This window comes from Sus scrofa, chromosome 5 (genome assembly GCF_054392235.1).
Source record: "Sus scrofa isolate SSC_HxYL_T2T_F1_AM1 chromosome 5, Sscrofa_HxYL_maternal_Yorkshire_Landrace_v2.0, whole genome shotgun sequence".
Lineage (NCBI taxonomy): Eukaryota > Metazoa > Chordata > Mammalia > Artiodactyla > Suidae > Sus > Sus scrofa.
In genome coordinates this window covers 64,278,884-64,291,298 of record NC_139387.1, presented here as the reverse complement: position 1 = coordinate 64,291,298, position 12,415 = coordinate 64,278,884, and the positions used below count along the sequence as shown (strand labels likewise).

Below are 12,415 nucleotides of genomic sequence, written 5' to 3'. Positions count from 1 at the left end.
CTGTTCTGGTCTACTCTTCAACCTATTCAAGGAGTTCTTCATTTCACATATTTTCAGTTATTGTAAGTTGCAGTTCTAGAACACCCATTTAATTTTTTTAGATTCATATTCCATATTTAAATATTCCATTTGTAAAATATAATTTGTCTACCTTTTCCTTCATTTTCTTTATCACATTAATTATGTTACCAACAAACTCTTGCATGTGAATCATCTCTGCTTCTCATTATTTAACTTTTTTCCTAACCTTTTCCTGTTTGATCATATTTTGGTTGCTACATTGTCAGTTTCCACATGACCATGTCTTCCTTTTAAGAGGTATGCATTTTGTTCTGACAGTTAAATTATTGACAGATCACTCTGATTTGCAGGTCTGTTTCATACTGTCCCTACTTCTAAGATATGACATTTCTGGGCTTGGAATCACCAAGATCTCTACAATCCTGTTTAGCCCAAACTCCAACCTCTATCTCCCCAGAATTGTGGGGTGTTCTCTGCTAGGTCTCTTAGAATTTTTCTCTGTGGGTATACAGCTTAGAGATCAGTTATGGACTTGAAGAGAATTTTGAACACAGATTTTTTTTTTTTTTTTTTTAGAGTTCCTTTTTGGTGTCCTCTGTTGTTTGAGGACTCCCTCCCCCAAATCCTACCTGCCTGGGAAACCCCAAAGTCTTGCATCTTCTTGCCAGCAAGAACCATTTCTCTTTGCTTTGACTGTTTTCCTGCTCTGAGGTTTGCCCTTAGGAGAGCCAGGTAGAACACAAGGCTCATTGTCTTCTCTCCTTCTCTCAAGGACTAGAGCTATGCTCTAGTTGCTGATTAGTGTTTACAAAGCATTGTTTATATGTTTTGTCTCTTAACTACTTATGACAGGAGGATAAGCAAAATATCAGCTACTCCCTCTTAGATTGTGATAATATAAATTTTTTCAAAAATTTTTATCAAAAGACTTTTCATGTGAAATGTATTATCTTTATGTTATTAGCCAATCAAATTCCTACCTTCTCTCCCAAGAATGCTCAAATGCGGAATGGGCAGATTAGGGTAAACACATTGTTTTTGAGCTTTTATTTCCAATCCATTAACCTTACCAATATGATTTTCAACCTGTTTGCTCTGAGGTATCTGCTGTACAAGTTCAGTGACTTTCAGTTCATTTGAGACAATAGGTTTTATATTGATTTCAGTTTCCTTAGCCTCTGCAGCATTTATCATGAGTAACAACTTTGCTACTCTTAATATTCTCCTCCTTGTATTATTTTGTATTTGTATCTCTGATAACATTTTATTGGCCCTCTACTTCATGTCCTCAGTAATTACAGAGTTTCTCTCCTTAGAGTATATTCTTTCTATATTCTCTCTAGCCATGCAAATCTACTTTTATGAATGCAACTATTACCACTAAGCAAACACTTTTTGGTCTAGAGTTGTAAGGTCCTAAATACTTTCTCAGGGTCATGCATCAAGCACAGACTTTTTTGAAGCTATAGAATGAGCAAAACCCTTTCCCAATCAATACCTACTCATTCATAAGCTCCATAAAAGCAAAGGCAGAGTCTTATTCATCTCAGTAGACTTTACTGTGCTCAGGACACAGCTGATAAAGATTTTCTTAAGTAAATGTTAATCAATCTTAGCCATTTAAAAGTCCTATTAATATCTCAAATTCAGCTGTTCTTCTAGTCACCAACTACATTTCGAGTGTTCCCGTTTTATAAGAGGTGAATATATATCATTCTGAACATCTAGCACAACAATATATCTCTTAGAGAAGATTTACTAGGTTATAGAAAAAAGGAAACCTTGTTTGGGGTTGGGAACTGAATTCGTGGGATGGTAGCAAACTTGAAGATAAGCAACAAAGGAAATTTTTGCTCTGCAAAAGAAGGGGTAAGTGTGAAATGAGAAGAATTGGGAGGCTGGAAGGCTGGGTCCTGTGAGGGATAAAATTGGGGAAAACCATAAAGACATTTTAAGTATCTGAAAATCCTTTCTATGACTGGAATCCCTTTTCATTGCTTCACTGTAGAACCCTTTTTCATCACCCTCAAAACTAACTGCATTAATGAATAATGTTTGTTTGTCTGTTTTTTTGTCTGTGTGTGTGTGTGTGTGTGTGTGTGTGTGTGTGTGTGTGTGTTTTGCCATTTCTTGGGCTGCTCTCGCGGCATGTAGAGGTTCCCAGGCTAGGGATTAATCGGAACTGTAGCCACCTACCTACGCCAGAGCCGTAGCAATGCAGGTTCTGAGCGGCATCTGCAACCTACACCATAGCTCACTGCAATGCCGGATCCTTAACTCACTGAGCAAGGCCAGGGATTGAACCCGCAACCTCACGGTTCCTAGTCGGATTCGTTAACCACTGTGCCACGACCCGAACTCCAATAATGTGGGTGTTTTATATTTTGCTTTGCTTTGATCTTTAGAATGCGAAGACAGCTGTTTCACTCAAGACCAAAAGATTGAGGACTGGAGAGATCTGTTATCAAGAAACTGACTTGACCACAAGAACAATTTACAGGTATTACTTGAGCTCCTCAAGGATGAAATCCTACCTTTTACTTTTTTGGTTCCTTCTCCCACTCCTAAAAAACACAGACGAGTGGCTTATTGAGTGAAGTTTATAATTGGTCAGTTTGAAAGAATGAAATGAGTAAATGATGAATTTAAGCTATTTCCTCATAATTTAGAGCCATTACATGATTTCAAAGTTTGTTTGTTTGTTTGTTTGTTTTTCTAAATCAGGGATGGGGAGAGAATCTTCTAAATATGTCAGCTAGATCAGCAGCTTTCAGATTTTAGCATGCTTCAGAATGAGCTGGAATAATTGTTAAAGTAGATTTGAGGGGTTCCACGTGGAGTTTCCGATTCAGGAGATCTGGGGGTGGGGTGGGAACAAAACGTTTGTAGTTTTTAGCAAGTTCCCAGAGATGTTTGTGGTGCTGATCTAGAGACCACACATCATGAACCACTGATCAGGTGATATATTAAAACATTAAAAACAGTGTGCTCTTCACAGAGAACAATGCCAGAATGTTTTGTTTTTGAAATGCCCCAAATATCCTTCACTTCCCTTAGCCTAACAAAGCAGAAGGTGCTGGTATTATACATCCTCAGTGCTGCCACCCACTCAGGGTGACCCTAGGTAAACCACAAAATCTATTTGCACTGAAGCTTCTTTTTAGGAAGGAAGGCATGGCAACTCTCCTTTTTGGCAAACTCTTCCCAAATTTTTTAGAATGAAAACTGTGACTACAGAATTGAAAGTATATAAGACTTTTGTGAAAAACATTAGCTCAGTCTAATAATTCAGTTACATTTCCCCCTCAGAAGCTTTTGTTACAATATTCTATCATCCGCCAGACCCTGGAATAGTAACACACTGATAATGAGTATTACTAAAACCTGAAATTGACTTTGACACCTTTTCTGCACAAAGACACTAAATGGGTTTGACTTAGATCGGGGTATAGTTTCCTTCCACATCATCTGAGGGCAGGCTCCATAGGAGAAAAGAGCCATTGGCTTCTTTTGTCTGTGTCCCAGGAGCCACCTTAGCTTTTGAGAACTATGCACATTAATTTGGACAGGGCAGTCATCCAGCATCAAAGAAATAATGTCCCATTTCCCTGAGGTCTCGAGGCAAAAGCACTTCAAACTTAAAATCTTTTTCTCTATTACCAAAAAAGATTCATGTATTAAATTCAGCTATGTGGTATAAACCTATTTTTAGTCTATTCCTTTTTCCAAAAGATTCAGACTCTAGAATCAGAATGCCTTTGGCCAGGGAGCAGTTGTGCCTATGCAGGGGTTACTCTTGTGGATTTATATCAGCCACATCATTTGAAGGCATTAGCAAGGACTAAACATAAATTTTGAGTTTCTCTGTATGATGATATTTATGCAATTAGTTAATTGCGAGCACTTCATTTTCGCATCCTTGTTCACTTTTAAATGGTTGGCATTGGAGTTCCCGTCGTGGCGCAGTGGTTAACGAATCCGACTAAGAACCACGAGGTTGCGGGTTCGGTCCCTGGCCTTGCTCAGTGGGTTAAAGGATCTGGCATTGCCATGAGCTGTGGTGTAGGTTGCAGACGCGGCTCGGATCCCACGTTGCTGTGGCTCTGGCGTAGGCTGGTGGCTACAGCTCCGATTGGACCCCTAGCCTGGGAACCTCCATATGCCGCAGGAGTGGCCAAAGAAATGGCAAAAAGACAAAAAAAAAAAAAAAAAAAAAAAAGGTTGGCATTAATTGATACTGTCTAGACAAAACGATTATATTTCTCACTCTGTTGTTTGGAGTGGGATAGATAGAGTGTTGACAGAGGTCAGTTTCCCCGTTGGGCACTCTTTCTCTGCATGCCTTGTGGGACAGATTTGCACAGTTATCAGGAAGTCACATCTGATATAGGAAAGCTCAAACTTTGAGTTTTCTGCTTTGCATCCTTGTGCGTTGTAGGCCTTGGACTGACATTTAGTTTCCCACAGGCAGGAGAAAATGATGCAGACAGTAACAAACTGCAAAATCTTGATGAAAATCATGACACTTTTAGAGCAATAATATACTTTTCAATAATATACTTTTAGGCATATACTTCCTTGATATTGCGGCAAACATGTTGTTTATGAGTAGAATGACCATAGAAGCTATTTTGCCTGGGACAGTCTGAGTTTATGCCCATTTTCTTGGCAAATTTATTAATAATCCTCTCTTTTGCTTCAGTTTAGGTGGTAAACATGATCGCCTTATTTATAACAAGTGTAAGCCATACTCAAACTACTTTTTTGGTGTGTTTTTTAAAGGTAAGTTGGAAACATTTTCTGATTCCTTATATGCTTAGAGTCTCTAAAATATTGGAATGATGACAAGCGTTTTCTTCAGCAAATAATTAGCTTTTGATTGAAAGAGGGCCCCCCATAGACACATTGAAGTTCTAATGGTCCTGAAACACAATTTGTGGCCTGTGAGGAGTGACAGCAGTCCTTTCATCATAATGACTGAAAATTGATCACCGATAGTGTCTATATTTGGAAGAAATGACTTGACATCATACTAAGTGCATTTTGGATTATTATTATTGCTAATGTTGTTTTTAGGGCAAATAAATTCTAGCAAGTATTTTCTAATTATTCAGGAAAAAGAAAGGAATTGTTATGGATTATAGGTAAGACGGTCCATTATAGGTAAGACGGTCCATTATGCAGAAAAGAGCAGAAAGTTTTCCAGTGAAAGGGGACTTCCCTCTGCCGTTCATTATTTATTTATATTTATTATTATATACTCATTATCTAAGTCATAGATACTGTTTCTCAGTATCAGTAAACACAAGTTTGTCAAAAAATTATATTCTGACAAGTGCTTTTCTTGTTTCAAGTAAGTGAAACATTTGGCCTCAACTTTGTTCTTAGTGTTGTCTTAGGTCCTAGAGTATATAAAGAAATAATTTAAAGTTCAGTAGAGAAGCATGAGACAATTATACAAGCATAAATTCACAACAAATAAGATATAAGGTTATGTGACAGAACATATAACTTGTGAAAATTTTAAAGGCATTTAAGAGGAGACAACTCGAATTTGCCTGCTATTTGAGCCTTTGAATGATGCGCAGAGTAACCTGTGCTTGGAGCTTATGTGCCAAACATCAGTGCTTTTCCAGCACTTACACACACTGCTGCCATATTTGCAGCCCAGGGAAACAAATGGCACAATAAAGAGCCTCCTTTTTATTTATGAGTCAGTTACTCAGATTTAAGGGCCGTTTTGTTCTTCATGGAACAAAGTTACTCTCTGGAAATTCTGCGCATAGAAACAGCGAGGAAAAAAGAGACTGAAGAAACTAATGCTCTGAGAACGTTAGAAGAAATTGGATTGCTATGACTGGCATTAAATAACAGCATTTTGAAAAATCCAAATAACTACCAGTTTTAGAATTGTCTTTCTTAAGGCTACAGGTTCCATTGGAGAGCAAGTAAGTACGTGCTGGGAATTTATTAAAACTCCCTTTTTTCCCCTCAGAAAGATACTAAAACAGAAAGGAGCTTGGAACTATTGCCACCCTTGCCCTCCATGTTCCTAGAAGCATGAAGGTAGCTGAACTTGACCATTCAAAGAACTTGGCATCGGCTAAGTGGAAGCCTCTATTTTCCTTATTCTTTATCCTTCCTAGGCTTTTCATTACCCAGACTAGAGTGGTAAGTAGCAGTTTTCATACATACAATTGTCATAAATAGCTACTAAAATCATGATTTTTCTTTTTTCTTTTCTTTCTTTCTTTTTTAAATGGCAGCACTTGCTGCATATGGAAGTTCCCAGACTAGGGGTCTAATTGGATCCGCAGCTGCATGCTAAAGCCACAGCCACGACATAGCTGGATCCGTGTCACATCTGTGACCTCCACTGCAGCTTGCAGCAATGTCAGATCCTTAACCTACTATGCAATGCCAAGGATCAAACCCACATCCTCACGGACACCATGTTGGGTTCTTAATGCCCTGGCCCACAATGGGAACTTAGGAGCTCATTTTAATGACCTCTTTTTACCTTAATTACCTCTCTAAAGGCCCCACTTCCAAATATAGTCATATTCTGAGATACTGGAATTAAGACTGCTCCATGTGAATGAAGAGGGACAGAACGGGGTATGACTCAATTCAGCTCAGAACAGCATATGTAGGTTACAAGTCCTACTTGAGAGGATCTCTGAATTGCTTAAAAGTACTGCACACCTGGGAGTGTTTGAAACAAACATCTTGTAATTCATAATTTGGCTAATAGCATTCTAAGTCTTGAAGGCAGCCTCTATTGAAAATCAAAAACCCTGAACTGTTAAACGGTGTGAGATGGTGGAAACCTACAAGATATTTCAACGGCAAAGACAGCTCATATGTTCCTATATGAACATAGGAAAGCAACTGACCATTACTTTCCTTACCTGAAAAATGGGAATGATATCTATCTCATACATTATTTTATAGACTAACTATAATATTTGAAGTGAGAATATAGTGGCTGACAGATAGCAGTGTTCAAATGTTAGTAAACATAAGATAGTCCTCCCTCTGCCATGTACTAACTGTACCCCTGTATTCATTTTCTATTGAACAAATTACCATTAACTTAGTGCCTTAAAACAACATTAATTTGTTATCTAACAATTCCGGAAGTCAGAAGTCTGACACAGGTCTCACTGGATTAAAATTGAGGATCCAGCAGGGCTGTGCTCCTTTTGGGGGCTGTAGAGGAGAATACAGTTGATTGTCCTTTGCAGCTTTTAGAGGCTCCCTTCCTCCTTCCTCAAAGCCACCGATGGTGGGTTGAGTCAGCATCTCTCTCGCCCTGCTTCTGTCATTGTCACATGTCTTTCTCTGACTCCAGCCAAGGAAGGTTCTCTGCTTTTAAGGACCTATGTGATTAGATGGGACCTGCCTGGACAATCAAGGCTAATTTCCACATGGGAAGGTCCTCTACTAATTCATACCTGTCAAGTCCCTTCTGCCAAGTAAGGTGACATAGTCACTGGTTCGCAGTAATGAGGACCATCATTCTGCCTACCACAGTATCCTTGAATGCATTTTCTTTGAGTCAATTCATTAACAGTAAATTGGACATATATGATCGAGAGGCTTACCTTGAGAGATTTATGAATATTTAATGCATAATTTTTATTTGAGAGTAACAATACCACAATGAATAAGATTTCTTGCCTTTATCCTATAGCCATATGAGAAACAAAAACTGATTATCGAAACTGTAAACAAAAATTCTATCAATTCTAATATTCTGATAAAATTTTTACTTTTTCTTTTTTTCCTGCACTTGTCTTTTACCTCATTGATTACCTTTCACTTTAGTGCTTTACTGATAGCACTTACATTCCAAATTCAAATTCCTGGTATTACTTCGGAAATAGACCACAATAGCTACCACATATTTTAAGTAAAATATCTCATTTTCCAACTGTTCTACCCCAAAAGTTTTTTGAAATTTTATATGATTCCTAGATATTAAAACTTGATAATGAGGTTAATTCCATATTCTAAGATTCTTAAAAGCCACAGTTTATTGAGCTAGTCCTAAAATAAACTAATGCTATAATTCAGAAGCATATATATATATATATAATATACCTATATATATATAGGTACGTTATGCTTCTCCATTAGGCATATAGACACCAGTTCTGCTCAGTGCATCAGATATCAGGGATAACCAATATGTATTATACTTTAATCTGCTACATTCATACAATATAAAGCAATACTTCAGAATTTTGATTTTTTTTTTTTTAGCCACACTCACTGCATGCAGAAGTTCCTGGGCCAGTGTTAGAACCTATGCCACAGCTGTAACCAGAGCTACAGTAGCGAAAACGTTAGATCCTTAACCCACTGAGCCATGAGGTAACTCCCAGAATTTGGATTTTTACGGTCAAAAATATCGAAGTTTAACCCTTGCTCTGTTGTTATTTACTAGCTGAACAGCCTTGGGAAAGTTCTACCATATATAAACTTCATTTCTTCACCTGTTAAATGGTGGCAATATCTTATAGGTTTGATTTGAGGATTATATAATGTATGAAACATATTTATCCCAATATCTAACACACAGGAAGCACTCAGTATTTTATTTTGTATTCAGCTGTATTTTATTTTGTCTTCAGCTTTCCAAATGGCTGATATAAAGAAAGTGGGAAAGGGGAATAATTTAGATTTATAGTAATAAATGACTTCCTATGTGAAGTCCCAAAGACACTTATAGGTAGCTTACATTGTGAGTAAATTTTAAAAATATGTATAAATGATTTCCAAGTGTTTCCTTTTGTTTTCCCCATCAAAGTCTATTTCAGGAGTTCCTGTCCTGGCGCAGTGGTTAACGAATCCAACTAGGAACCATGAGGTTTCGGGTTTGGTCCCTGCCCTTGCTCAGTGGGTTAACGATCCGGCGTTGCCGTGAGCTGTGGTGTAGGTCGCAGACGCGGCTCGGATCCCGCGTTGCTGTGGCTCTGGCGCAGGCCAGTGGCTACAGCTCTGTTTTGACCCCTAGCCTGGGAATCTCCATATGCTGCGGGAGCGGCCCAAAGAAATAGCAAAAAGACAAAAAAAAAAAAAAAAAAAAAGAAAGTCTATTTCAGCTTTCCTTTATCAGTTTCTTCCTTTTACTGCCCACCAAAAGAAAAGCCTGTCACTTTTAGATTTGTCCTTTGAGCTTTCATAACTCAGAATCTGGGGAAATGGGCAAATGGGAGGAGAAAGAATGGGATATTTTTTTTTTTAAGGAGCTGCGCAGAAATGTACCAGATGAGCTCTACTAGGAGTAAAAAGAAGAAAGAGGATTTTAAAATGTACTATTGTGGATTATGTATTCACTTCAAGATATTAAGAAACATAATAAGTCATTACTTTGAAATTAGGTTTTAGTTAAAAACATTCATTTGCTATATGGAAAATTGGGATACGCTGAGGTCACAAAACAGTAGGTATTGAGAAAGGAAAAGACTGAAAGAAAGAGTGAATATGAATAGGGAAAGGGAAGGAGAAGGCAAATTGCTTATTTCCAAATTCTGACTGAGGTTGGTCAAACTCTGCAATGTGAGCTGGCGCAGTCCATATTCAACTGTTCAGAGTTCATGTTCAAGGTCATATTTTAGGCAAGGCAAAAACCACAGATCAATTTACTAACCTCAGATTTTAAAGAATCTTAACAACTGGTTTATTTTGGGTCCCGTGGAAACAAATGACTGGCTTTGCCAAAGGGACTTTTTTAAGCAGGCTGCTTTGGCTCTGTGGTCACATCTAGAATCAAGGATCAAAACCAATCCTGATTGTGACTGAATGGATGCAGACGTGTAAAATAAAAAGTGATATTTTCATCTTGGACAGAGATCACAGATTATGTGCTCCTGAGGTTTAAATTTTGGCTTTGTCATTGGGTTATCATTCTCGTTCTGGAATTTTAAGTTGTCCCTTTTATTTTCACTCTTTTCTGAGAACAATGGCAATTTTCCTCCAGAGGCTGATTTTGTATTCAAGCAGCCAATATCTGATGTCTCCTGTTTGTGATCAGGTACTCAGACACCAGTTTGATTTTTTTAAGCTCCTGGTCGCATCCTCAGAAGCTCATTAACATAGAAGGTAGAAGCCATGGTATCTAAAAATCAAGAGAACTATTTTTTTTTTTTTTTTACATTTTCAGCTTAATACACATATTGCAAATTAGTATAAAGCTTTTAGAAGAGCTTGTCCTCAGGGCTAAGGAAACCAAAATCAAACAATGCAAGGCTCCTATGGTTAAATGAATGATCATTTGGTTCACAAGACTGACAAAAGCATAAATCTCTACCACGCAAGTTGAAAAGTGATCATTGTAAACCAAGTAATCTGTGAATACAAAGAAGGAAAAGGTGAAAGGTCAGTGAAACATGCATTAAAAAGATGATATTTGGAGTTCCCATTGTGGCGCAGTGGTTAACGAATCCGACTAGGAACCATGAGGTTGCGGGTTCGGTCCCTGCCCTTGCTCAGTGGGTTAAGGATCTGGCGTTGCCATGAGCTGTGGTGTTAGGTTGCAGACGAGGCTCGGATCCAAGTTGCTATGTCTATGGAGTAGGCTGGCGGCTACAGCTCCGATTGGACCCCTAGCCTGGGAACCTCCATATGCCGTGGGAGCTGCCCAAGAAATGGCAGGGAGACAAAAAAAAAAAAAAAAAAGATGATATTTAAGCTGAATCCTTAAGATTAGGTTGTATTTGTTTTTAATACTGTCTATAGCTTATTTTTCTTATCCTGAAAGTTATGCATATGCAGGTTGTCTGACAAACACCAAAACCAGTCCTCTGCAATCCAGTAAAAGACAAAGGCATTAGCATTTTATTTTAAGTTTTTTCTTTTTATGCATAGTTTTTACATGGTTGAGAATTATCTGAATTATTTATATCCCATTTATCTTTTTTAAAATGTCACAAGCATTTTCATATTTTTAAAAATTTTGTCAGTAATATTTAATGTCTATGTAAACTGCACTTGCCTATACTATAATGTTAAACAAATGTCTTATTCCTGGGTATGTAATGACTTCCTTTTTTTTTTTTTTTCTTTTGTTTGTTTTTTGTTGTTGTTATGAGACTTAGTGCAATTACCTTAATACCTTTGGCATTAAGTCCTTGCTGCATTTTCTTCCAGTAGTTTTCTGGAATTAGACTCTTGAGTGTAAACACTTGAAGGCATAAAGGGACAGGGACAGAAATAATGTTCTAGGTACAAGGAGCAGCATAATCACAGGCAGACTGTTTCCTGGTTGTGAAAATGACTGTGGAAATATAAATTTAATATAGAAAGATATCTGTGAAATGCAGAGATGATTTTCCACAGAGGTCATATGTTATGTGAATACAGGGTCCTCTATGTATGAAAACAAAAACAGAGCAGGAGCCTGCGAGCATGTTTTAAATTATAAACAACCTTATGAATCCCTGAATGTAGAAACAGAGATGAGATGTCTCCAAAAGAGAAAGAGGAAATTTACAGCTAGTCTGGGTGGGCAAAGGGTTGTAAATTATAAGTAAAAAATGATTTTAAGTTGAGACAGTCTATTAGTTATGTGACTTGCTAATAGAGGGACTCTAGACAGCTAAACACAGTGTAGCCAGAGATGCTGATTCAAAAATCATGAAAGGAAAAGCTGATGGTGAGGCACTGGACAAACAAAATTTATACAGAGAAACTAAAAAAGATCTTATTTTTCTAGGGGTGAAATGGGGTCTGGAAAGGGCCCTAGAGGCCACTAATTTTGGTTAGAACAGAAGGATCACAGGAAGAACCTTGGGAGGAATTTCTGGAGTGCTTTTATAGGGAGCTGAGCTTGGCTGCTGAGTGACAAGAAACCTCTTCAAATCTCACAAGGATATTTTCACCAGGTCAGGAATCACTGGTGTGGCCCACCCAGTCACAAAGGATAGAAAGTTGAGAATCCTTGTCTACTAGCTGGTGATGGCCATAATAGAGGAAACACCAAGCTAGGCTATGTTCTTTAGCCAGACATGGTCCCGTTCTACCTCTGGGTGACAGCAGCAAAGAGAAACACATCTGTCAGCATATTAGCAGTTTCACACAGAGCTCCATTTTATTTGCTTCCATGTTTAGAAACAAACACACACCCAGGGCTACATCCCCATTCTCCTAGAACTAGAACCACGCTTTCTTATATGGAAACCAGTGCATGTCATCTGGGAGCAGCTGATCTTTCCTCTAGCCAGACGGGTTAACAGCAAACACAGTTGTGAGCAATTAGAGTTCCCAAGAGATGGGGCACAGTGAATGGATTGAGGATGGGTCTAATGCGCATGTTAGGACCATCAAGGTCTATGGAAGTTTTTCCCAGTTGGAAACGAGAGACTTCGTTAGAAGCTCTGTTTCATTG

At 38.1% G+C, this 12,415-nt stretch overlaps 1 long non-coding RNA gene across 1 annotated transcript in view; it reads left to right on the top strand.

Moving 5' to 3' along the window:
* The window catches only part of LOC106510355 (uncharacterized), a 50,504-nt gene that overhangs the window by 35,451 nt on the left and 2,638 nt on the right, over positions 1-12,415 (top strand). Inside the window, exons 3-5 of the long non-coding RNA XR_002344097.2 lie at positions 2,427-2,521; positions 4,729-4,803; positions 6,017-6,192. This is a non-coding gene — a long non-coding RNA (uncharacterized LOC106510355). The remainder of the gene's footprint in view (positions 1-2,426; positions 2,522-4,728; positions 4,804-6,016; positions 6,193-12,415) is intronic.